The 27869-nt window shown below is 31.9% G+C and overlaps 1 protein-coding gene across 3 annotated transcripts in view; it reads right to left on the bottom strand.

The window, feature by feature from the left end:
- The window catches only part of ATP7 (copper-transporting ATPase 1), a 196875-nt gene that overhangs the window by 134536 nt on the left and 34470 nt on the right, over positions 1-27869 (bottom strand). The window contains exon 1 of one of the 3 annotated variants that reach the window (XM_075376591.1): positions 19080-19237. The exons of the other annotated variants lie outside the window; for them this stretch is intronic. The gene's annotated coding sequence lies outside the window, so the exon portion shown is untranslated. Of the gene's footprint in view, positions 1-19079; positions 19238-27869 lie in introns of those variants that run through there. 3 annotated transcript variants of the gene reach the window in all.

Genomic DNA, 27869 nt, shown 5'->3' with positions numbered 1-27869 from the left:
GAAATCAGAAAAAATCGTCGCTCAACGATTTCCGACCTGACCCTTCTTTTTCCTGATGTTTCAAGAGCTGTTATCGGTCGCATTGTTCGTGACCATTTAGGCTTCAGAAAGATTTGTACACATCGGATGCCACAAGTCTTAAAGGAACGTCTCAAAAAAAATCCGAATGGGATCCGCTTTGGAATTTTTGATGCCCTACACAGAAAAAGGTAACGCATTCCTTAATTCCGTTCTTACCGGCGATGAAACATGGATTTCGTAATACACGCCAGACAGAAGACGGCAGTCAAATGAATGGCGTCATCCTCAATCACCAACCAGACCGGCAAAGGTCTAGCCGCAGCGCAGTCATTTGGACGCAAACTGACGGCCACAGTCTTTTGGAATCAGTTTGGCATACCGGCGATCGATTTCATGCTACGTGGAACGAGTATAAATGTAGAAGCCTAGTGCGAAACTCTACGTAAGTTACGGCGCGCCAATCAAAATCGGCGACGAGGGCGGCTAACCGATGATGTCGTCCTGTTGCACGATAATGCACGTCCACATATTGCGGGTCCGACACGTGATTTACTGAGAACATTTGGATGGGAAATTTACGATGACCCACCATATAGTCCGGACTTAGATCCTTCTGACTATCATTTGTTTGGGAAACTGAAAGAATTTTTGAGTGGTAAGCGACTCGCGGGTGACGATGAACTTAAAAATGCTGTTAATCAGTGGCTAAATGGACTGGCGGTAGAGGAATACGATGAGGGTATATTGAGGCTAGTGTTCGCTACGATAAATGTATTAATTCATTTGGCGATTATGCAGAGAAGTAGTATAAGGTGAATAGTTTAATAGAAATAAAAAATATTTATAAAATTTCCAGAATAATTTTTTTTTTACAATGAAATTGTCTTTACTTTAGAGATAATCTCTCATACACAAATTACGTACATCCCATCCATGTGCCCCTCTTGAAAAATAACTACATCCTACCCGATTAAAATATCACCACCTTTGACAATTCATATAATATTTTTGGCTAATCACAAATTACACTAGGATAACTTTGGCAAATAATGTAATGTAGTGAAAGTTATTAAAATCAATAGTTTATACATAAACAACTAATAATAAATAAGGAATGTTTTTCTGCACCTAAAATATGTAGAATATCAGAACTGTTTTCATATAACTCAACACAATACTTCGGCTAACGAGATAGAGCCTTATTATGCTTCCATTGCTATTTTTAATCAATTTCCGAATCATCTGAAAAATCTTCCCACAAATTTATTTTAAAATTAAAAGATTATTTTGTTACGAGAAAAGTATTCTAATGATGAATTTTAAAATAATATTAATTAAAAACAAAACAAAAAAACTCGTTTTATCTGTATCCCGTTCAACGTGTACATAAATGTGCTCAAAATAATTACAAATAGCAATTTCTGTATTGTGAACTATTTTATGGTAATTTTTACTTCCTTGTACGAAGTAAAAGAAGTATTGTGATCGCGAAAAAATTCGGTTTTCAGATTTCAACGGAAATATCCATTTTGATCATCCCTGAATCCATTTTGACTAGTTTCGGCGTGACGTCAGTACATACGTACCAATGTATCTCGCATAACTCAAAAACGAATAGTCATAGTATGTTGAAGTTTTATATTTAGGACTGTTGTAACATCTAGTCGTGTCCTCCTTTTTGAATGCAATCACTTGAACCAAAAGTGTCCAAGAAAAAGCCCAAAATGCAAACAAATTTGGATTTTTTAACTGGAGTAATAAGCCCTCATTGAGAGATTTTCAACGATATATCATAAGTGGTACTTTTTTCATCGGTTTCAGAGTTATAGCCAAATCAAATTTTAATTAATGAAATATTTGGATGTTAGAGGGGGAAGGTTCGAATCACACTTAATTAACTTTTTTTTTAAATTTAAATATAATGATTTATTAATAAATCCTCTGATTGTAAAAACATTTTTGCAATAAATAATAACAATAAAAATATGGGAAAATGTCAGAAATTATTAATGAAATAAAATTTTATATACTTTTCATTTAAAAAAAAAATATGTATATGCAATTTAATAGGCGTACAAGGAAGTCATGTGGTGTCCACATCAGATTTTTTTAATTTATAATTTATCTTAGATGACGAAGTCTATATAATGTATTTTTATGTACTAATCAGAATAAAAAATTATTTATTCATGTAGTCATAATAAAACTCCTTAATAAAGTCGAAAATATTTAAGATTCATATCTAAAATTGACAATACTAAATAGCAATACTCTGAATACTTTTACGAGTTTAAAAATCTGATCTACATAACGTAATATTTACTCAAAATTCATAAGTAAAAAAGTAAACGATAACAAAAATACAAATATGCTTAATTAAAATAATTAAGTGCCTTAAATATTTAATGAATCCTATCAAATTTCTAAATATAATACAATTATCTTAAGTATATTACTTGATTTTGCACTTAATTTAAGTATTTATAAGAGCATCACTACCTTAAAAATAATGTAACAAAAAATATGAAAATATAAAGTACGAATTTTAAAGTAAAATTAATTACGTTATGGCACAAAAAATAATCACTGAAAAAAAACCATATAATATTAAAAAATTAATATTTATAAAAATAACAAATAAATAAACTTTTATTCTGATCGCGTAACATTAAAAAGATCATGTCAAAATATAAATAATAAGAATAAAAAAATTATAAGATAAAAACAAATACAAATCATGAAACAACGGTAAAGTAAATACGTTATAAAAAATTACAACAAAAATAATTTTCACAATTGGGAAGCTCTATTGAAAATTAATCTGAGTATGTTTTATTATGAACACGTTGAACGGAATCCACGTAAATCGTAGGGTTTTTCTTTTTTAAATCTCAACAGACGAATATTGTTGCCGTAAAAGAAAATCTTTTACGTGTACTTTTTTCACTAGCATCTCGACTTTTCATCCAATGGTCCCGGGATTGAATGCCGGTCAGAAACGACATAGTTTTTCATATTACCACGAACAAGCTTCTTTGTAAACTTTTGTGGTGAATTAATTCATCCATCCAAACCTCGTAGGGGAAGACACCCGCCTTGTGACGCTTCCGGTCTGCACACCATATATACCCCCGTTCCTAGCCCTGATGGCCTTTAACGGGAGTCGTCTTTCGCCCTCTAACAATTTTACATCTCATTATAATAAGCCAGGCCTCGTTGGGATGCCACCGACGTAAATGCCTCGGTAGACATTTACACCGGTAATTTTCAAACTCAGCTTTTGCCTTCGCTGTAGGTCTGTTCCGGACACCTTGAATGACCTACATCGTTGCCCTCTGAACTAGCTAACCGAGTTCGCGGAAGCACGAAACCCGCGCCTAGTTCTTCCTTTAATTTGAGCCAATTTCTAGTAAATGTCTCGAAATACCAGGCAATTTAACAAAAATATACCACCGGAGATGTTGTTTGCAACAACTAAATTCAATTCTAGTTCCCTTAGTAAACTACCCCTGTTCGTTATGGGTTTGTTTCATTATGGACTCCGGTCTGATCTACCAGGGAGAGGTGGACAGACCTCCTACTCCCACTCAGCTCCATCGCAGAGTCCCGCATGACATTTACTTAATTTCGACCGTCGTCGAGATGCCGCTACACCTCACGGCTGCACGGTAACCCGTGCCATCGGCAGTGCAGTCGCCGTTCCGCCGACAGCTAAACAGTCAAAATAATCACCAAAAATTTAATTTAACCGTGGCTCGATGCCAGCACGCCTACCTTCGGCCAATCAACTGCCCAGGCGGTCCCTAGCCACCGGGGGTGCTACTCTATACCCCTTCGGCCATCCTGCTCAGGACGAAGGAAGCCAGCCAAAATTGTTCATTTTCTGCGAGTCTTCCAGCTGCTCGCAGATCAAAGAAGGAGTCCACTCTCTCGAATTCCCTAACAACTCTGGTACGTTCAGCTTCGTACCGGGAACAATCATAGAGGACACGGTCCACAGTATCATCGACCCAAACTCCGGACACAATCCGGAGTCAACCGAACCAAACTATTCCTAAAGCCACCATGTCCTGAAAGGAATTATTCCGATTGGGGGAGACCCGACTAATTGTTCGCAGCTCTCTAACATTTGAAAAGATACCGTGCCGTGTACCGACCAGTAGAAGGATCGTCCCACCTGGTTTGCCACGAGTCAAAACCTTGGTCTTCAATTTCTCGCATACGCCCTGAAGTAAGAAGGCCTTCCTTCTTGGAGAAGTACCGCTTGCTACGTTCCGTAGCTAGAATATCAAGGCGATCACAGAAACTGCCTCTCTCGAGACAGTTCTGTAGCCACCGATAACAGCTAACAGTAGAAGACGCTTGGCCCGCCAAAGAATATCCCTATAACATTAGAATTGTAAACGATAAGCCCAGACGGGCGCAACGTACAACATTATGGCCTCACAGACACCTTTGTAAAGAATACGCACGGTTCGAATTAATTCATCCGTCAAAAAAAAAAAAAAATTGGTGGATAAATGTTTCAAATAGTTGGTCAATTTATTAAAAACGACAACAGAAACGTGATAACGGCCTTGTAAGCCGAAGTATTGTATTGAGTTATAAAAGAAAACAATTCCGTTATTTGGTTTTGTAAAGATTAATATCGTTATTTGTTTAAGAATAAGTAGTAACTATTCTTTTTAACAAAGATTGCACATTCATAAATATAAACGCAAGGATAATTTAACGTATTTAATTTTCTCAACATAAGTCTACACGATCCATACATATAGATCCCAGAAAATGACCTTCTTTCTGTAACTGATTTACACTTACCTTAGAGGAGGCACTAGGCAGTGCATAAAACAGAAGAAAACATTGAGCATATTTTTCGAAATCTACCTTTATACGGAAGCGATTCGCACTAGAGGTTGCGATTTATCATTGTTGTAGAATCTACATTTTATTGTTTCCGTTATAGAGTTATTAGAAAACAGGTGAATGATTTTTTGCTTGATGAATTAATTTACCACATAAGCTCGAAGCTTGTGCGTAGAAATATATGAAAAAGGAGATTTTGTAGCGTATGAAAAATGGCATGCCTGACCGGGATTCGAATCCGGGAACTCCGGATGAAAGAGACGCTACCACTCCGCCACGGAGATCGATTTTCGTGAAGATATTGTTTTTTTTTTGTTATATATCAACACCTTGCCTGAAAATTTAAAAGGCCCACCCATCCTTACAACATTAAAATCTAAAACTAAAATATTAAAACGTTAAAAAGATTTTTTTTTTTAAATATGTTTTTCGCTTATAGTAAAAAACACCCACAACCGCATAGCGACGAAGGCTCTTTGCTAAATAGTCTTGAGTCTGACAACCGCATAGATGTGGTCAAGAATAACAAGCATTCAGCGTCATGCCTGTAAGGAAAATTGAGAAGTGTAGTAATATTCTTCGCCTTCTTGATCGAAACAAAATGTGCTACTGTATATTAGCAAGTCAAACCGATCATAAAACAGACAGATGACATCATTTAACCCGTTTACATGCTTCCATAGACAACTGTAAAATGAGCATCGCATCTCTTATACAGAAAGAAATTATAGTAGGTATAACTACTTCTTCTACCACAGGTGTTTCATAGCCGGTAAACCATTTTGTCATGAAACACTGCCTTTAACCGATCGGAAATTATTCGAAGAGTATTATTAAACAGGAATCCAGTTATTAACATATTAGTTGGAATTTCCACATATTTAAATTTTTACAAGGTCATATTTCAATAGGAGATAAAAAACGAAAGATTTAAACCAACATAGTTCATTTTTTATTTTTGTAATTCTCTGCGAAAAATATCTTTTTAAATTTTTTACTCGAATGGGAAGGCGCCAGTCGGTTTTAATGTTTTTTTTTTTTTAACATCTTTAGAAGATTATCTAAATATTTATTAAAACACAAGTTTTGAACCGATTGAATCGTACAAAATTTTTTTGCGAGAACATCTGTCTGACCCAAAAAGAAGTAAGTTATCACACAAATACGACAGACCAAACGAAGCCCGTAACTAAAAACGGATAATTTACAATAAATAAGGATTTGGGTAACCAATTCCGGTTGGTAACGGATCTAAGGTTCAATTGGCAATAAGAATTCTGTATTTTTCTGTATTGAATAAAACAAAAAAAAATAATACGGTACAAATATCAAAATAACAGTAGAAAAAAATATATATATAAACAGTACAAAACCTTGCAACGCATAAAAATCTTAAGGATACGTAAAATGTCCTTGTCAGTATGTAGCAATGTAAACCGGTTAATGATGTTACGTAAGATAACGGATCAAATAGATTAAAAAAAAAGGAGTACGTGTGTATCAGTCTGCAAGTCTGCAGTGGAACTTCTGTTCTATTTAAATTTGTAAATCGAGGCCGGACAACAAAATAGAAGCCGAAGCGCTTAGTAAGAGCAAATACCAGACAGTTAAATGCATTACGAAAAAAAAAGAAGTTTGCAAGTATTCTTGTTATGCAGAAGGCTTGGTAGAAAGGTATTCGATAGTTACTTCCAGTATAAATTCGTCGTCTTACGTACGCGATGGACACAACACTTGGAAAATCACAAAATAAATAAAAATAAGATACGTATACAAACATGTTACCGGCAAGCATCGGACAGAGATCGCCATTTTGAAGGATGTTGTATTTAAACAGGTAGTTTGTATACCTTTGTGACGATTTAAAATTGTCATAACTCGCTTAATAACAACAGTAAATAATCAAGGATAGATGTCGTTTTTTTATACTCTTTCTCTGTTAATCTACACAATTTCATTTCATTACTGGAATAAAATTAATAAAAATAAAAAAATGAAAGTTTTTTTTTTTTGATAAAATAAAATGATTAAATACAACGCATCAGTATAGTTGTACAAATTTCAAAATAAAAATTATCAGCTGCTTTTCTATGATCACAATAGATACATAATCTAGTAAATGATCCTTTAGTGTTCCTTCCTCTCCGCGATCTTTTTTTTTATAAATAACAAAATAAACTACTTATCTATTCTACATTGATACGTGAAATATAATATACAGAACAAGTAATTGGTTACAAAATGAATACATTACTTCCACAGACCACTAAAGCATTAAATCTTTAAATTTAGAAAACTTATAATTAATAATTCTGACAATAATTTTGTTTTAATTTACAATATAACTTCGGTACTGTTGTAATTTTACTTTGTTACTTTTAACGGTTAATTTTTTGTTAATTCAATATCAAAACAAAACGAAAATTATTTTTTTAAGGCTTCCTAACTGAAATAAACAGGTCTCGAAAAATTTTCAATACATTACAAACATTAGTCATATAAAATCCAAACTGAACGGAAGCAATGAGAAAAATTTGGTTATCCGGTCAACAAAACTACTTTTTTTAGCGTTTCACAAAGATTTAAATTCGAATTAGGTTAATTAAAAGTAATCAAAGAGTACTTTTTCCTTAGTAATTTTAACTGAAAATTCTATCCAATAATGAAATGAAATCGCATACAAATTTTAAATAAAAAAGGATAAAGAATAAAATAATACCACCTTCGATTATTCGCCGTTATTACGAAGCGAGTTATTAAGCTTAAAACTCATCCGTAAAGATGTAACGCCAATAATAAAATTCGAAAGAAGAGTAATCCAATGGTATCACTGCTATGTGCACATTAATTACCACATGAAAAATTCTACTTATATTTTAAGTGACAATGAAAAAATTTATTTTTCATTAAAAAAAAACAGCATAAAGAGAATTAAAAGTAAATTGCTCAAAAAAGTTTAGTTAAAGCCGTCCTTGGCAGAGTACGAATTTCATACGAATGTCCCGGGTTCAAATCCCGGTCAGACATGGGGCATTTTCATATCCCGTGCACAAGCTTATGTGGCGATATCAAGAAAAAAAGTTTGATTTGAAAAAGTTTTAACGTTTTTAATACGATTTTTATGAAAAAGGAAATTACTTATTTATTTTTTAAAAAAAGGAATTTAATCGTAAAAATTTAATATTTCAAAAATTCCTGTTATGTTTTCTAAAAACGTTTTACATTTTTACTTTCACAAAATACCAAATTTGCTCATACTTTTGGGAACTGCAGACAATTTTCACAGAATTCAAAAAGCATAACACTATTTTTTTTTTTTAAGTTCAAAACATTTAACAATACTGACTACGATAAAAAATTGACATACCGATGGCTGGACTTCACATTTCTCCAGGTCAAATTCAATAAAATTCTAGGTCAAATAAAATATATAAAAAATTTGATATATTACAAACAAGAGGAGCTCAATGAATTAAAACTATTTCTCTTTTTTTCTCCGTTATAGTGATATATACGCTGTTATAACAATAACGAGAAAGCACAAAGATTGATCTAAAAAAAATCTTTTTTAGATTTTTCTTAAGGAGACATTAAAAAAAGGATTCTAAAAAAAAATTAAATAGTTTGTAAATAATCCGCGAAAAAGATTTTATTCCAATGCTCCCCCAAATCCAAAAAAAATTATTTCTGTGAGACGGATGTCGGAGAGAATGAATGTATTAAATTTTGCAAAAAAAAGATTTGCCCCAGTAAAATGCATTTTAGCAAAAACAATTCTAACAAAAGTTGAAGTTTTTTATCAAGATCGCAAATTACCAAAAATATTTATTTAATATTCATCCCCTTCACCAAAAAATAACTTTATATATTTATCTTTCTTCAGAAAAGAGGTTATTGGGAATTTTTCGCATCTATATTTTTTAACGAATAGGCCTTTAAAACGCTATAAAATTTTTGTCCCATTCCACTCATTGGTCAATGGTAATAAAGAATATTTTTTTAATTGATTTAAAATAAAATCCATCTGTAAGTTACCCGTTGTATTTAAAATGTAAAAATCTTATTTTTTTGATAGCCTTCACTCTTTAGTATTTCTTTTTGAAAAAAAAAAAAGTTTTACCCCTTCCTAGAAAATTACAAATTTGTTTAATTAGAATTATGGCTGATTTTTTAAACAATTATAAAAAGTTATTTTTCTAAAATTTATTATCACTTAGGAATTATTTTCTAAAATATTAATTTTAACCGAATGCTTTCCCTTGAATTCGAGAGCTCCCTAATGAAGATATTTCTTTTCTCATTTTCAACGTTTTAATGCTAAAAACGCATTTTATTAAACAATAAAGTCGCAAAAATAATTTAATACTCCTCCCCTGATGGGGAGCACCCAAATGTTTTACAAAATCGGTATGAAATTTCGATTTAAATTTATTTAAAATCAATTTTAGTGAAGTTTTTAATCGTTGAAAAAATAAACTATTAAAAAAAATCATTAAAAAGCCAGAAAATGTTTTCAAGAATGTATTAACTTTCCCAATTACGCCGACCGTAACATGCAAATCAAACCTGGATTTTTTAAATGTGCTATTTTCAAAAAAAGGTTTCAGTTTTATCATATCGAGATTATACGATTACGTAATATGCTTACAACACACACATACACATATAAAAGAGTCTTTTTGTGTTTAATTTTGTAAAGAAAAGTAATTTTATCAGCAAGATTAATTTTTAAATAGCAGGTCTAAAAAACAATGTTACATAAATAGCATTTATAAATCATGATAAAGGCATTTGGTAATATAAAACGGAATAAGATTTTAAGAAAAATAATTTGCAACAGAGAAAAAGAAGTTATTTAAAAGTCATTAAAAATAGAAAATAATAAAAAACGACAAGCTGCAATACAAAAAAAAAAGTCAAGGATTTAGCTTTATCCAATTACTTTTAGATTTATTACGTGGAAGAAGAAATAAATAATTGAAAAACTTTGAGAACGCAGTAACAATTCTGGAACAAAAAATTAAAAATCCTATTATGATATTGTTATTTTGGTTCTAACAAAAAAATTCATTCAATTTGAAAGTAAACAAGAGTAAAACAAAGGTAATAAAACACAACAGAGAGGAAGAGGTAAATATCAACATAAGGGAACACTATGTACGAGAAACGGCTGAATTTTGTTAAGTAGTAAAATTAGAAATTCGGGCGAAGAAAAAAATAGAAATATCAGAAAAACAAAGAATAAATGCTTCTGAAATATATTACAAAAAAATGTTGAAACTCAGGTGGATAAAGTTCGAAATGAAAAATGTTTGAAAATGAATCGGGGACGGGAGTTTTTATCAGAATCTTATAAAACGAAAGACAAAGCTTGTTAAAGCACATATGATTAGGCATGCAGGCCTAAGTAACTTTGATTATAGAAAGACGTGTGGAGGATAAAACCGATAAAGGAAAACAAATAATAGAATATACCAGAACAGGATTTATGACGCAGATCTAGAAAAAAAACATTCCATTCTATTCTGCGGAACAGAATGGAAGGATAATAGCGTCAAATTAGATAAACGACTGAACACGAAATAAAATATTTTCAATTTAAATTACATAGCCTTATATTTCAGAAGCACCCGTACTTGTTGTGTATATTAATCATGAATTAAATAAATCTGATGTGAACACCACATGACGTCCTTGTACGCCTATTAAATTACATATACACATTTTTTTTTAATGAAAAACGTTTTTTTACAAACAGAGGTTAATAAAATCAATATAATTAAATTTAAAAAAAAGGAAATGAAGTATTATTCCAACCGATGTGCCTTCCCCTACTAAGATCCAAGTATTTCATTAATTAAATTTTCATTTAGTTATAACTCTGGAACCGATTAAAATAAGTACAACTAAGGATATATCGTTGAAAAGCTCTCAATGAGAGCTTATTACTGCATTTAAGAAAAGGTAAAAAATCCAAATTCTTTTGCATTTTGGGCTTTTTTGGACGCTTTTGGTTCAGTCGATTCCAATCAAAAAGTAAGGTGCACAACCAGATGTTACAACAGTCCTAAATACAAAATTTCAACGTACTACGACTAATCGTTTTTGAGTTATGCGAAATAGATTCAAACGTACGTACAGACGTCACGTCGAAACTAAAAATGAATTTTTAATGTCAAAATGGATTTCCGTTGAAATCTGAAAACCAAGATTTTCGCGATCATAATACTTCCTTTACTTCATACAAGGAAGTAAAAAAAAAATGCAATAAGCAATGTAAACTTTTTCTTTTTATTTTACTTATTAACAATATATTTTTGATTTACATACAAAATATGTAATTCATATTTAATACTGTACTTAAATCTTATTTTTAAAAAATGCTACTCTGTTATCGTGAAGTCGCTGTTACTATTTACTTGTTTCAAGAGTGAGATACCAAACGTTTAATTATTCATGTCTGAATCAAAATTTATTTGTGATTACAATTAATTTTTTTTTGTGTTCCAGTAGAATTTCGAGTCTCAAGACAAAACTGCGTTCTTGTGTACAATCGATATACGTTACATAACATAATCATAAAGTTTGTAAAGGTCCGACGTGAAACATAAGACTCCCAAAAACGAAATAATCCATTAGAATAAGAAGTAATCCACGCTAGATTTACTAAGGAAAGTGAGAAGTGAAGTAGTTTCTCGATGCCTACTTTGCCGAGCCAAATACATTCTCGAATACCAGCACGCCAAGCTCACTGAAACTTAGGTGATATTGAGCACTACAAAATACACCTTCATTCTATTCACCGAGGGATCGGCTGTATAACGAACACCATTTCTCTAAGAGAACAAACTCTTACTGGTGCCCGTTTTGTCACAAAGGGCGTGAGTTAGGTTAAATAAAGAATAGGCTAGATAGATTAAACCAACAAATTAACGTACCTCTTTATAGTAGTTGCTGAGGCGTTCAAGATTTTATTTCGGGCATTTTTACACGAGTGCGCAAAAAGGAATATAATGTATCTAGGATGTATGTATTCTTGTTCCACCGTAGCAGCTCAACGGCTGAACCGATTTAGATGTACGACACCCCGCATTGGTATCCTTACGTTACCGTGAGTGTCATAGGCTACATATGTACGCAGGTGATTCAAAAAGAAAGGGAAATAATCTGGAAACTGATTCTAGAGTTTGAGATAAGGAAAGAAGTTATACAAACATATAACCGAAAACGCTTTGTTATCGAGTTGCGACTAGTGAAAAATTTCGCGCGAACTGGAGCTCCCCCGGTGAAATTTCATTATATTGAAATCAGGGACCTAACCGATGGTTTCTTATGTTTTTTGACCTGAAAAATAAAACAGGTCCCAGAAGTGTATTTCCCGTAGTTTTCATGATATCCAACGTAAAACAGAAAAATTCGGTCACGGAAAAGCTTTTTTTAGGTTTGAAGTACAATAGCTTTGTTAAATGACTATGCGTAAATTTTATTATCAAAACCTGTATAAACTTTTATTCCGAGAAAACTGATTTACTAAAGTCTATGAAAAACAACAAAAAAAAATCAACTTTTATCAACTTAATAAAAAAAATCTTTTTAATTTGTAAAGATTAAAAACAGTTGTTATTACAATAAATTTAGACCTCTGAAAAATTAAAATATTTTTAATTTACCTTTAAAAAACAACTACTGTGGTTTACACTCAAATAATTTATTACACGACTGCCGAAAACGGAGTGTGATGTATTTAGGGTATATGTATCTACGTATGTTTTTTCCACCGTAGCAGTTCAACGGGTAACCCACCGGGTTGGTCTAATGGTGAACACGTCATCGCAAATCAGCTGATTTCGAAGTCGAGAGTTCTAAGATTCATATCCTAGTAACGGCAGTTACTTTTATACGGATTTGAGTACTAGATCAGGAGTAACGTTGTCGGTGGTTGAGTTTCAATTAACCACACACCTCAGGAATGGTTGACCTGACACTGTAAAAGACATTTACATCATATATATCATCCTCTGAAGTAATACCTTACGGTGGTTCCGGAGGCTAAACAGAAAAACAAAAGAAAGCAGCTCGATGGTCGAACCTATTTAGATTTACGACCTTGCGCTGGAATCCGTACGTTACTGGGAGTGTCGTAGTTTATATAAATATGTGTTGTATATACAATGTTTAAATAAATTTAAAAAATGTAAAAAAAAAAAATTATACTACATAAAAAATTGTCACCCGAACGTTCTTTAATTACCCTACATTAGTAATTATTCTATATTACAGAGCAATTTTTTTTGCAGTCGTTTTTTTTAATATATACTTGTATTTATTTTTTATTACATTTTTAATTTGACAATTTTACTTTTGTTTAAAATAAGGCTAAGCAAATACTGCAAAAATACTTTTAAAAAATAATAATGCAAAGATAAAATATTAAAAAAATTAAGTTAAAGTTATATTAATCAGCATAAACTTAAGGCATTTTTTTTGGAATTCGGGAATATTTAAATATCAGGTTAGTTCGAGAGACGATTAAAAACGACGCATGAAGTCATTACTTATTTAAAACGCTCAAGAAATTGCATCGCGTTTTCAAAAATCGCCAAAGGGAGAGGCTGACAAGGGGGGTTACATGATAACTCGCGGTTCTTATTCTGCAGCCGTGACACGTCGTTTGTCGGATAAATTCGAATTTTTAATCAACCACCAAACAACTGGACCTAGCTACAAGCGCAGCTTACACACATTTAAAAAGTTAAAGGAATTTTTCCGTAGCAAGTGACGAAGAATTGAAAAAAGCTGTCGTACAATTAATTGTAATATTTTCAAATTAAAAATGTTCATAACAAACGGTTTTTAACTCTCAATATATCAATCACAACACAGATACCGGATAATCAATTCGAAGGACAGCTACTTCCTTGTAACTAATAAAGCTGCTATATCAGCTGTAGACAGAGAGCTGATGATTCGGCTATACCTACGAAATAGTTTTCCTTTATTACATTATACGTAAAATAAAATATCTTTTATATTATCTTATCGTATTTTTAACATAATAGTAATATGTATAAATAAACAATATTAGTAGTTTTAATTTGTTTCTACATTATAACGTAAAAAAAACCAGGAACACACCTAGATATTATTCATGAAAGCATAAATAGGTAAACCAGTATTTACGTAACATTAAAATGGGCTTTTCCAAAATGTAGTATACGTTAATCAATTAAATTAACGTAAAAATATATCATTTATATTTACAAATATCTATATATCTGAACTAGCTATTGTATATTTCACCTATAACTACATATAATTAAGATTTCATCGGTATAACATCTCTTCTTTTTTTTTCAAGATATTTTGCTTACAAACAGAACTAAAATAGTTTATACCACTAATTCGGTTTGAATCTATCCGGAAATCATTCAAGAAAAATTTATCAGACTTTAATTAACTCATATATTATCCTAAGTTTGAATGATATTTTAACGGAGATTGTTCTTAAAATATATAAAAACCCATAAAAATTGCTGCAACTCTTGACTTTTTTTGACATTTTAAGAGGAGTTCCTATCCTATTTTTCAGTCAAAAGATTTTATACAGTAGAAAAAATTGTTTAGAATTAATATTTAAACAAGTTTTTAAAGGACATTGTTTTTTTTTTTTTTAATTTTTATTTCAAAATCACGGGCTATAAGTCTTTTAAGATAATATTCTGTTTTTGCGATTTACATACACAGAATAGATTTTTAAACGAAATTTCAAAAGGAAAATGAAAAAAGTAAAGAAAAGAAAAAAATGAAACAACTTTTCCAGGAAAAATGTCTTAATTTCATAATCGGAAGGGGCTTCAAATCACTTCAAAAGATTATTTTTTTTTATGATTTAATTATGTAGATGTGAATTTTACCGAAGGATAAAACTTAAATAATAATCATTCGCAAAGTTTTGAAATTTCTATCGGGACGAAGTTTCCATCTCTTTTTTTTCTGTTTAGTCTGGAACCACGATAAGGTATTACATCAGAGGATGATATGTATGAATGTAAATAAAGTGTAGTCTTGTAAAGTCTCAGATCGACCATTCCTGAAAAGTGTGGTTAATTGAACCCCAACCACCAAAGTACACCGGTATCCACGATCTATTATTCAAATCCGTATAAAAGTAACTGCCCTTTTACTATTTGAACCTTAGAAATCTCTACGTTTTCATCTAGTGGAAAAAATGTTTACAATGTAATCGACGAGTAAGCAAAATAATTCAGAGAAAAAGAACAAAATAAAAGAAAAATTACTTTAGAAATAAACATTTTTTCCAAATTTTGAAACAAAGGTTACCTACCCTGGTACTACAAAAGAACGATAACGGTATAAATTTAGTAGTATTTTTATAAATAATTTTATAACAAAAAAAAAACAACTCTCCAGTATATGGATTGTAACGCCGGGCTCCGTAGCGCGAGTGGTAGCATCTCGGCCATTCATCCAGAGTTCCCGGGTTCGAATCCCGGTCAGGCATGGCATTTTTTATACGCTAAAAAACCGTTATTTCATCTCATCCAGCAGTTTTCTTAGCCTCCGGGACTACCGGAGGCTAAAAAAAAAGAAGTAAATGATTGTTATAGGCCAATATGAACGTATTGGATTACATGACACATATTACATTAATAATAGAGGCATATTGACGTTCGTAATACAGTATTATGTTGTCTTAAAATTTATAAAATTAAGAAAATTTTCTTTATTCCTACGTATTGGTGCAGTCAAGTAGAATGTTTTCTACACTTCAATTGTAATAAATTGTTAGCTTTTCAAACAATTGTTTTTATTTTCTTAATTGTTTTAACTTTAAAAAAGGTAACATTTAAATTCGTAATCCTATTTTTGAATGAAATATCATTCAAGCTTAGTTGGCGTGACCAATAATAAGTAAACTTTTTATCGAAAATCCGATAAAAATAAGATCATTCGCTTGGCATTATTATCATTCGGGCTATGAACTACCATTATTACGTATGTTCTGCCCTCTTAACATCATCGAAAATGTGATAAACCAAAATAAAAAGAACAAAGAAGAAAAAATTTCTATAACACGATTATGTATTACAATATATAACCACGACATATTATAAATTATATATAGTAAACTCTCTCTACTAAAAGGAAAGTTTCTCACTAACGAAAGAACCGGTTGCTACCTTCACGACTCCAATATCAATCGATGTAGTTTATGATATCTATAGCGCAAAAAAAAACCTGAAATTTTTCCAAGTATGATATATATAGGAATACACTATACCATACGAATAATATATATCCACAACTACTTTTGACATGGATTTTTTCGAGAATTAATTAGCAAAGAATTTGAATTCTGAACAGAAATTAGTTAAAATAGTTTTCAACTGTTAGTTTACCCTTTAAATCAATTATAAATATAATTTTATAATAGAAATATGTTAATAATTAATGCAATAGATAAATAGTTTATAAATAACTTTATTTTCTAAAAAAAAAATAACGGGTATACCCTATTAGCTTCGAAATGTCATAAATGTTGGCCTAAATCAGGTATTAACCTGATATATAATAACCCGTGAAGCGATGCGTGTCGTACTGTACTGCAGTTTTCATTAAGAAATTCTTTGTCACTTGTCTAAATAATTCTTAATAACTTTACGGCTAAAAATACCGTGCAAGTGAATTTATTTTTCATTATTGTCTTGTAAAAGGAATCTCAGAATACGGTTTGCAGTTAATTGATAATACCAAAATACAATCTGAGTTTAACTATTAAAATTACCTATCAAACTATTATTCACCTGTCATTCAGATACAGTCGTAAGAGTATTTTTTATTTAGTGAAAACGATACTTCAGTACAACACGTATCTTTCTACAATTGTGTTAAAATTAATTTTATTGTTAAATTAAGGCCGATAAACATAAAATTATTTCTATCGAAATAAAAATTATTCACATATTATAAGATAAAAATAAGTATGTAGTAATTTTAATTTGGTTTCTTTTTCAGTAGGAAAAATACGGAATAACAGAGAAAGATTATTGAAATCGCACAATGTGGGGAAACAAAAATTGTAAAAAAATTCAAATAACCGTTAACGATCCGTAATTAGTTGAAGCAGTTTCTCAGTGTTATAGAATTAATAAAATTAATACTTTCCGGTTAACGGTCCGATTCAGAAAAGCGAAATTCTTTGTTAAAAAACGGATTAAAGGCCCCAATAAGATTGCTGTACAAATTTAAAAACGCAATAACCACACGTTTAGAAAAATGAACGATCAATTAGAAAATTTCGAAGTTAATATTATTAGTAAACGGTTTGAAATTAGTGGTCTAGGTTGTGTAACAGTTATACAGAAAGGAATTTTTATGGTGATGAAACGGGAGCTTTTAATAGCGTAAATAAGAGGTAAAATTAAAAATTAGAGGTGAATAAATGAAAAAAGAATACTGTAACTGTTCTAGTTTTTGTCAATATAACGGGAACTGAGAAATGGCTGTTATTAGTGACAGACAGATATAAAAATCCTAAATGTTTTAAAAACACATATAAAGTATCGAAACAGTAAATGTGCGTGGATGACGGCTCTGATCTTCGAACAGAAATACGAGAACGGAATACCGAAAAACAGAAAAATTCTTTTACAGATAATTACGCACAACACATCCAAAGATCGGAGGGCTCACAAAAACTTAGAATTCTCTTCTCACCCATTAACACTAGAAGCGTACTGAAACCGATGGACCAGAGTTATAAAATGTCCGTTACAAAAGAAAAAAATCATGCATCGTCTCATTACAGAAAAAGAAAAATATGAAATAACATGTAACCTGAATCATGCCACTTACGTTCTTCAAAAAGCTTGATACCTAGTTACAGTCGAAATAATAAAACACTTGTTTTGGCACGCCGGCTAAAACAGTTTCTAAAAAGATTACGAAAGTGACGATCTGCCCCTCAGCAAATAGATTAAAATTACAACTTAATTGTCGCAGTACTTTCAAGTACTGTTATACAAAGTTCAATATCTATTTGAAAAATAGTTTTCTGCAAATAACTAAGTTTGTGTTTCCACATTTTTACATAAACTTTTTAATTTAGCCTAATTTTATTGTTTTTTTAAACTTTAGCATCTGATATTGATGAAAATTAAAAAGGTGATAATATAATATTGAAAGCCTCCTCATCCGTGATAACAATGACGGTGAAGAAACTGAGCCAGAATTCTACCACAAAAAAAATTTCAAACAAGCTTTGCAAGCTTGTTTCGATTTATTTTAGATGCAAACTTCTGTTACAACAGCAAATAATGAATACAGAAAATTCGATTAAAGAAGACTGACCCGATCAAAAAAACTTACCAAAAGGTAACCGATAATAATTTATAGGTTACTCAGTTCGTTAAAAACAATAATTTGTAAAAAGTACAATAAACAAGAGAACAATTAAAATAGAGATTAGTGATTTTTTAAACAAATTATGGTTTTTAAATAAAAAATTAAATTTTAAGAAAAACTAATTTAATGTCTTTTTAAATATATGAATGCCGAAATGTTTTGAAATTCGTCATGTCTAATGTTCAATATCTATTTGAAAAATAGTTTTTTGCACATAACCTAATAATATTTATACATTTTTACGTATACTTTTAGCCTAATTTTATAAATTTTTTGGACTTAATAATAGCATATTTTTTCAAGAATAAACAGTACGTAACTTAAAAAATATATATTTAATTTAAAAAAATAAGGTTCTTTAGCGAAATGTTTCTATAAAGAAAAATACCGCGGTCGAATTCGTATACATATGGCAAATTTGAACCAGTTATCATAAAGAAAATTAAAATTTGTATTTAAATCTATCTGTTAAAATAATCTTATAAATCAGGAAGAATAAACTTTTTTATGCCTAAAACTGACACAAAAAAAAATTTCAAAAAGTTTATTTTTTTACGTACAGGTTTGATGAATAACTACAATATAACTTTATACTAGCATACACAAACACGCAAGCATGCGTGCGAACACACAAATTACTACTAGAACTTTTAAATACACATTTAAAAAAATACAGTACTATTAATTCATTTAAACCAGTAAAAATCTGGAAAGAGAAAATTAAATCGTTCACTAAAAAATTAAAAATAAAAGAACACGATACACACACAATATTGTAATATAGCACAAACCGTAAACGAATAATATAACCGTTAAGAAATTCACGTAATAATAACAGTACTATTATAATAAATAAAAAAATTCAAACAAAAAAAATACAGTGGTCTAGTAACAGGATAAAAAAACGGCGCGCCACCTTTCACTTTTACCAAGCAAGATGTAGAATTTACCATACGCTTAGCAGCAGGCAGACCGGTAAAGAAAGATACTAAATACAAAATATCCCTATTCTAAATAAAACTTCCCTCCGCAATCATATATATTTATTTTTTTAACGAAAGCGTAACAAAACTAAGATTAACCGACTTAAAAGAGCTAATTATGTTTTTAATTACTCTAAATTTCTATAATGTCTTTATATTATAAACAAGATGGCAATTATAATTGCCTAAAAACAGAAAGGCTATTATTCCCGCCGACCTTGTTATACATATATCAAACAATCACTTTTATTTATACGACTTTCATAAGTTTAGAAAATAAATTATTTCTCCTTTCAAAGGTAAGAAAAAAAAAGTGGACACATGAATACAATAAATATACATTCACAAGGATATACGACAGCGTTTAAAAGTGAACGTAAATACATGTATTTAATAATTAAAGTAGTAGATATGCTAAAATAATTATATAAAAATCATCAGTTGTACGTCAAATTCCATAAGTAATGATCAGTCATTTGATTGGTTTGTTGCTATTCTTCACTTCATTTACAAAGAATAGCATCACTTTACCCAAGAGGGGCGCCTTTTGGGCGTCTCCTAAGAAGTATATAACTCGGTTTCTTTCGGGCCATGGTGCTTTTAGGGATAGGTTAGCTCGTTTCGGCCTGTCTGATTCGGGTATGGGTCCGTAGTATGACTTGTACGTCAAATTCCATAAGTAATGATCAGTCATTTGATTGGTTTGTTGCTATTCTTCACCTCATTTACAAAGAATAGCATCACTTTACCCAAGAGGGGCGCCTTTTGGGCGTCTCCTAAGAAGTATATAACTCGGTTTCTTTCGGGCCATGGTGCTTTTAGGGATAGGTTAGCTCGTTTCGGCCTGGCTGATTCGGGTATGGCATATTAGACATATTAGATGTTGCCTTTTTTATGTTTGTTATATGTATGATGAAAGACGATTAGAGGTAGCGAGGCAGCTCGGGGTTACTGGGTCAATTTTATCTCGTAGATTTAAATGTTAACTGGAAAATCCGGGCCGAATGGTCAATTGTGGAGAACTTCGTGAAATATTTGGTTCTTCGGCGAGTTGCGGAAGGAGTGTAGGATGGGAGTTGGAGTTACCCAGGTGGTTAGCGATCGCTTGGGGATTCTCTTATCGCCAAGGTAGGCGGTCTATAGTTTTTTTTTTTTTTTTTTTTTTTTTTTGTTATTTCGTGATGCTCGTTTTATTTCGTTGGTACAGCTATAGCTCAAAATGTAAATATTTTATTTCTACTCAGTTCTGTTCGTTTAAGTAGTCTGTTTTTTTGTGTTAATTGATACTACGTTCTTCCATCGATGGAAATGTCATTCGTGGCATTTCATACTTTACATATATCTTTCATGTAGTCTCTGATTAAATCAGGTTTTTTTTTTCTAAGAAATAATTTCAATAAATGAGACTTAGAAAATATAATTTAATTTATAAAAATCTAGTAAATTGTTTTCGAGATATCAATTAATTAAAAATTAATTATTTCGCAATTTTTGAAGGTAGGCGAGTGACAAAATTTCTCATAATCAACTAGATTATATACCCGGCGGCGTTGCTGAGGATTATATAATTTGATCAAAGAAGATGACGTTCACGTTGGTTCTCAGAATCAGTTGCTAGAGTGCCCGAATTTCTTGAAGACAATGTTCTCATCGGTCCTCGCATTCATACGTCCGCAATGATCTGGCACGTTCGCGCACTAGGCGAGCGGGACATGAAAAACCGGTCAGCATCATTCTAATCACTAATTCTTCTCGCTATTTTATGTGAAATTTATTTTGATCTAGATCGAGGGAACATGACATTTTAGCCAAAAATGAAAAAAAAAAAATTTTTTTTCATGATTTTTTTGTGTTTAAGTCGTTGTTTCTCAGCCGTTTATTAATATTTCTTATCGAAATTTTAACGGAATGATCTTCAAGGGATTTTTCGAAAAACAAGATCAGAGCAAATTTTCCAAAGCGTTTTCCGGCTGAGTAATATGATGTTTTGAAACTTTCACGATTAGCACGTTCAATTGTAAAGGTTGAGCGACGAAGTTTTAAATTTTCACTTTTATCCCGTACAGTATTAAAATTTAAGACATTATGAAATTTTTCACAAATTTTCAGCTCTTAATATACCATAGAAAAAAGTAATGGAAATTTAAAGTACACCGTACGTAATAGCTGGCTCGAGCTGCCTCTCGCGCCAGCTATTTATGCACGCGTGCCGACTGATTACAAAAAAATATACAATACTGAATGCTCTGTTTTAAGGTGTATGTTTATCTATTTTCATTATTAGATTATTTAATAACAATATATACATTATTATATCTAAAAATAACAGATACACTTAAAAGTTTGTCGATCACTAATACTGTAATAATGTATTAACATTAATACGTTTATACGTATTTATAACGGTATTTACAATTTTTTTTTAATGTCTTTTGCTTCTTAAATAAATAATTAATTTTTGACGTGAAACGTCTTTAAAATCCCACCGAAACATACGGGTGCCAGAACAGAAATTTGTAGCGTAACGAAAACGTCTATATCGTCCTGCCTTAATAAATCCCTAACTATTAGTCTCAGAGACGTAAATCCGGTATCAACTTATAATTTACATGATCAGCTCACCGATACGACTTTGAGTCTGCGTCACTGGTTGACGGGGAGAGGCACAGCGCAGATCGGCCAAAACTGGCGCTCTCGCTCATTTCCATTCACTGTAGCTCACGACTTAAGACGTGACAGCGCGATGATTCGTGTATGTTTGTTCATATTTTGTCAAGGTAGATCGATTAAGTAATAATAAATGTATTTTGGATAATATTTATGTGTAAAAAAATTAAAGTAAACGTGTAAAAAAGTACAAAAATTCAATATATCAGCCAGAATTCAATAAGTAAAAGCCAGGCGGAAATATAAATTACGCATATCGTTGGAAGTGGGGGGGGGGGGGTTTATGGGCCACACACAGGTACCCCAATGATCGGTGCCGAGCGAGCGAGACTGTTTCGGGAGCGTCGCAAAGCTGGCACGGCGCGCTCAATGAACGACGCCGACGGCACGAGCACTCTCTACCGCTGCTGTACCCGAACTAATGGACATAACGAGTGAAGATAACACCTATATATCTGTTGAAGATATCCCCGGCTGATAGATATCAACATCAGTCGAATTGATTCGATGCAGGACCATTGGCGTGCAGCGGACAAACGCTTCAAAACGGTGTTTGAAAACAATCCGTTTGGTCTATCTTGCAGCGTTTCTGCTCGACTTTGGTTTGACTTTGATTTAAAGCAGCTGAAACTCGCAACATCTCTCTTTTTCAGACTAAATTCCCCGGAGAAAATGTACCGGCATTTCGTTTATGTGGTACCCGTAGCAAGTCGATTGTTCACCAGACACATCGGTGTTGATAATATGCCTACGTATCTTACATCTCACATCACAAACCAATGTAGAACAAAACTGTCGTCGAATATCAATACAAATAAATATCATGTACCATTTAGTGTCTTTTTTATGATAAAATTAAATTTAGTACGCAGTCAAAGTCTCGTTTTTATTTCAATCCGATACAATAAAAGTGACTCGCTGACATACAGACTGACCAATTTATCTGTAGAGTTGGCCAAAAGAAGGAACAAAAATTCCCATTGAAAACGTTCAGTTTTGTTAAAAAAACACGATGGTGGCTCTCCCATTCAACTCTAGCTCGAAGGAACTTCATCCAAGGTCTGTAACGTTTCACGTTAAACCAACGGCCGTACGCCCCGACACAGCCCCACCCAATTATTTTTCGTTATTTGTTAATTTCCCCATTTATTTCTTCATCTACTTTGACTTTATTAGTGCATGAATCTTGACATGTGCAGATATCACAACATTTTAATGTTAACTCGTCGCAAGTCAGTTGTTTAACAGCTGACTTTCGAAGTCGAGGTTCTGAGGTTCATATATTAGTAAAAGTTAGTTGCTTTTATAGCATCTGAATACTAAACAGTGGATGGCGGTGTACTTTGGTGAATGATGTTTAATAAAACACATGTCTCAGGAGTGGTCGGCCTGAGTCTGTACAAGACTAAACCTCATTTACTTATCCTCATCACACTGGGCTGTCCGGAGGAGATGCTTATTTTTCGTTACTTGAACAGATTGCAACGTACACAATAAGAAAAAAATAAAATCGTTGTTATGATACCCTTGCTGGTCGGTTGCAATGGGATTGATTTTTATTTATGTTTGCTCGATTCTTGCTAGATGAAATATGTAACTGCTCGGTCTTCACAAATAAATGTCTTACATAAAAACAGAAGGCTTTATTAACTAATAATTACTTATAGAAAAAATGTTATCAAAATATAATTGTTTATAAAATTACAAAACTATAAATAAAAAATATAAACTATAAACTAAATTAACTAAAACTTAAGAATTAAAAAAAATTAAGCGAGATATGTGAAAAATATAAAATGTATTGAGATAGATTATGTAAAAATAATTACATGCAATAATAAATAAACAGAATGAAAAATGTCTATTTTTTTAATTTATATTTAAAAAAAAAATCTGATGTGGACACCACATGACTTCCTTGAACGCCTATTAAATTACATATACACATTTTTAAAAGTACATAAAATTTTATTTCACTAAAACTTCTGATTTTTTTTCATATATATTTTTTTATTGTTACTTTATTATTATTTATTGAAAAACTTTTTTTACAATCGCAGATTAATAATTATTAATAAGTATATTTTAATTTAAAAAAAAGTTAAAAGAAAAAAGGAAGTAATAAATAAGTATCGTATACAGTGACATCGGAAATAGTGACCAAAAACTTGTCTCTTCGTTGGTTTAGTACGCTGTTAATACATAAATACAATATGTATATTGTTTATAATTGCATTGTAGCGACATATCTGTTATGACTTATTTTTTCTACTGCAATGCAACATTATTTTATCGCTTATAATGACGGACGGAAATGACTCGTAAGTAACATAGTATATCTACATCGGCCATAGCGTATAAAAATCAGTAATTACTTATACTGATCTTTTCATCAGTGAATACTTAAGTATAAGTGAATAAACAAACAGTCAATTATTGTTTTACAAAATTACTTCCGTCAGTATTTCTTTTACTTATTCAATACTTATTGAAACTACAGGCAATTACTGATTTTTTTCAGTACTTACTGGAAAAGACGCGAATAAAAGTTTAAAATTACTTAAAAACATCAGTAATTACTGAATAATTTTTAAGTAATCCACCCGTACTGAAAACTTTTACAGAAAGAGAAACACGGCTGTTTAATAAGAGTACGTAAAACTAAAAACTTTAGGGAACGTAAATATTTAAGTGACAATAGATACAGGGAACCGGTTCGTTTTGACCGGGAGTCGGTGCAGTACTTGACTACTTTACTCTTAGAAGAAAGAAATGAAACTAGAGGCGGTGCCGTAAGTCCACAACGCAAGATGGAAGTATTTCTTAGATACCTATCAGATCGGGGATTCCAAGATGGCGTTGCCGAAGATTTTGGTATTCATAGAACTACAGTTAATAAAATATTTAATGATGTTCTTGAGAAAGTTACTTGTAAAGCTAACGATTGGATTCATTTCCCTCGAACCGCGGATGAAGTTGCAGAAGCTAGAGATAAATGGAATAACCTGTTTAAAATGCCGAGTGTTATCGGAGCAGTTGACTGCGTTCACGTAGAGATTAGAAAACCAAAAGCATCTGGTGATTTCTACATAAACAGGAAGGGCTATGCAAGCCTTAATGTGCAATTCACCTGCGATGCTGAAGAGAGAATAACGAGCGTTGAAGTATAATGGCCAGGCAATACTCACGACAGCCGCATTTGGAGACGAAGCAATATTTACAAAGAAGTATCCAAATTAAATGATGCTATTTGCCTTTTTGCAGATAGTGGTTATGGGATAGCCCCCTGGCTGCTTACTTCATTTAGTCCAGCGCAGACTGGAGAACAAAATATGATTTTTAATAAAATCCACGCTAAAAAAATAGTCGCCATAGAGGGAGTCTTCGGTCAAATAAAAATGCGATTCCCCATATTAGGCGATCTAATCAGAGTGAAATTGGAAAAAATTCCTAAGATTGGTGTTGCTTGTGCCATGTTGCACAATATAGGGAAAACGCTTAACGATACATTTAATACCGAAGGCCGATATCAAGAAAATGAATATGAAGAAGATAATGAAGACAGGTTTGAAAACGATGAAATCGAAATCACAGAATTAAAGCTACGACGAGAGGTCAAGCAAAGAGAAATAAAGTGACGGCAATTTTGCAAAAAATAATTTAAATTGTAACATTATTTAGTAAATCATATTCATTCATTTTGTTCTGTATAATTTTGTCTGTTAATTTAATAAAATAAAAGAATACCTAATAAATACTAACAATAAAGAAAGAAACAAGGAAAAGTTTAACGTACAGGTCTGGTTAGATTGACCAGATCTGTACGTCTGTACCTCACTAGCCTCGATAACGCCCGTTAGTGAGGTGCACAGAAACCCGTTTACACTTTTAAGGGGTATTTTCATGTAAAATATATTAAATTATTTTTTTTAGGCAGGAAAGGTGTTAAAGGAATGATATTTATTTCTTTAATTAAATGACAACGATAAAACATTTATTTAATTAATTAATTCGGGACAAGAAATTTTGATAAAGAGAAATTTCCTTCATCTGTTGCTTTTTTTTTATTTGTTATTTCATTCTGCAATTGTTCCAGTTTCAAGTCCGCTTCTTTTTGTTGGATTCTTATTAAGGCCAATTGTTCGATAAGAACGTCGCTGCAGTTTAGCAATGGACAAAGCAGCCGATTCGTCCGTCTCAAAACTATTTGGTTATCTTTTCTGGATCGCTCTGAAAGTCGGTAGGTACTTTCAGCCAATACGCTATTTGAAAGTGATGTTTCGTCGTGTACAACGCTAGAGTCACGCTTTCGCTGTTTTGTGACAATGCCAACTGTAATCGTACCAGGTATTTTAATTACAGTTCGGTTCTCATACTTTTCCAGCAGTTCAATTAAATCTTTCTCCCGTATTTTAATATTAATACTTTTGTTACCGGTAGCTTTTTTGTCGATCTTTTTTTATTTCCGTTTTTAGGTTATTTAAGATTCTCTTAAGTTTTTCAAAGGAGATTGTTTCGCCAATATTTTTCTCATATTCAGTTTTTATTTCTTTCCAGACCTGTTCTTTTAAGAAAATTATTTTTGAGATTAATGACCTATTCAATGCAACTGAATTCTTCTTAAGAGCATTAATAAATGCAGCTCTACAGCTTTTGTTATGTCAAACTGAGTTTCACTACTCTCATGTGTTTCGCTGTCGCTAGACAATTTTGGCCGAGCAGGATGAACTAATTACAAATATGAATAACTTGAGCGAAAAAATCCAGTGACTTTTCATACCGACTAAAAGGCGGTACCAGATCAGCTTAGTAATGAACGTGTTAACACAGGTCCGAGAAGTGAATCATATAAGTAAATACTGAATATACTTCAGTACACTACACGCAACTACTGATTTCTTTCAGTAATTAGTGATCGGTAATAGCAAATGTTTATTCACAAAGATCGCAATATTTATTATACTTAATCAGTAGTTGTTATACTTGTCTAGTAACTACTGATTTTTATTCACTATGGCCATTGTAGCTACAGAAATATTTTGACGGTTAAAATGAGTCACCTTTTCCTTTTTACCTGAATATGTACTATAATTCCTGTTTTTCTTATCTTCTTCCTGTACCAGATTATTGTAAACTGAAACAGCCACATTCAGTTGTTATTAATCTTTTGCTGTGAGCGTATCATATCGTGCTGGTACAGTATTTTACTTTATTTATCCTGTGCAATTCATTTAATAATGATTTAATTACGACTTCGCGAAAAACATTCACGATAGAGGAAAAGACTCGCATTATAGAGAATGGCGAAACTAATAACGACATCTCCCAAGAATTAGGCGTAGGTCATTCAACAACATCGGTGATATGGAAGAACCGTGAAAAAATTAGGAAAAATTTTGAAACAAATTCTGTGAAATCAAAAAAATTACGGCCTAGTCAACGTAATGATGTAGACCACAAAATATTAAAACGGTTTAAATACCGTTTGAGAGAGGGCTAATGATATTCCTATTAACGGCCCTATATTGCAAACTAAAGCGTACGATTTTTCTGAAAAATTCGGTAAACCATGTGATATAACTTCAGCTTGAATACAACGGTTCCGTCAGCGTGACGATATTGTGTCGGGGAGAATAAGCGGCGAGGCCGCAGAGCTCCAACCGGTGTGTCAGAAAAGTGACGCCAGAAGAACCCTTAGGTTTGAAGGCGAAACGTGTTCAGAGGAAAATTATCAAAAGAAAGACTAACAGCACTAATTGCTACAAATGTGAGTGGAACTGACAAAAAAACTTCTGGTTATAGGGAAAAGTGCTAAACCCGATGTTTTAAACATTTTAAATCGCTTCCAGTTACGTAGGAAAGTAACAAGAAAGCTTGGATGACACTTGTCATCCAAGCTTTCTTGTT

This window comes from Lycorma delicatula, chromosome 10 (assembly GCF_047948215.1).
Source record: "Lycorma delicatula isolate Av1 chromosome 10, ASM4794821v1, whole genome shotgun sequence".
In the NCBI taxonomy this organism is placed as follows: domain Eukaryota; kingdom Metazoa; phylum Arthropoda; class Insecta; order Hemiptera; family Fulgoridae; genus Lycorma; species Lycorma delicatula.
This window is presented reverse-complemented; position numbering and strand designations above follow the sequence as displayed.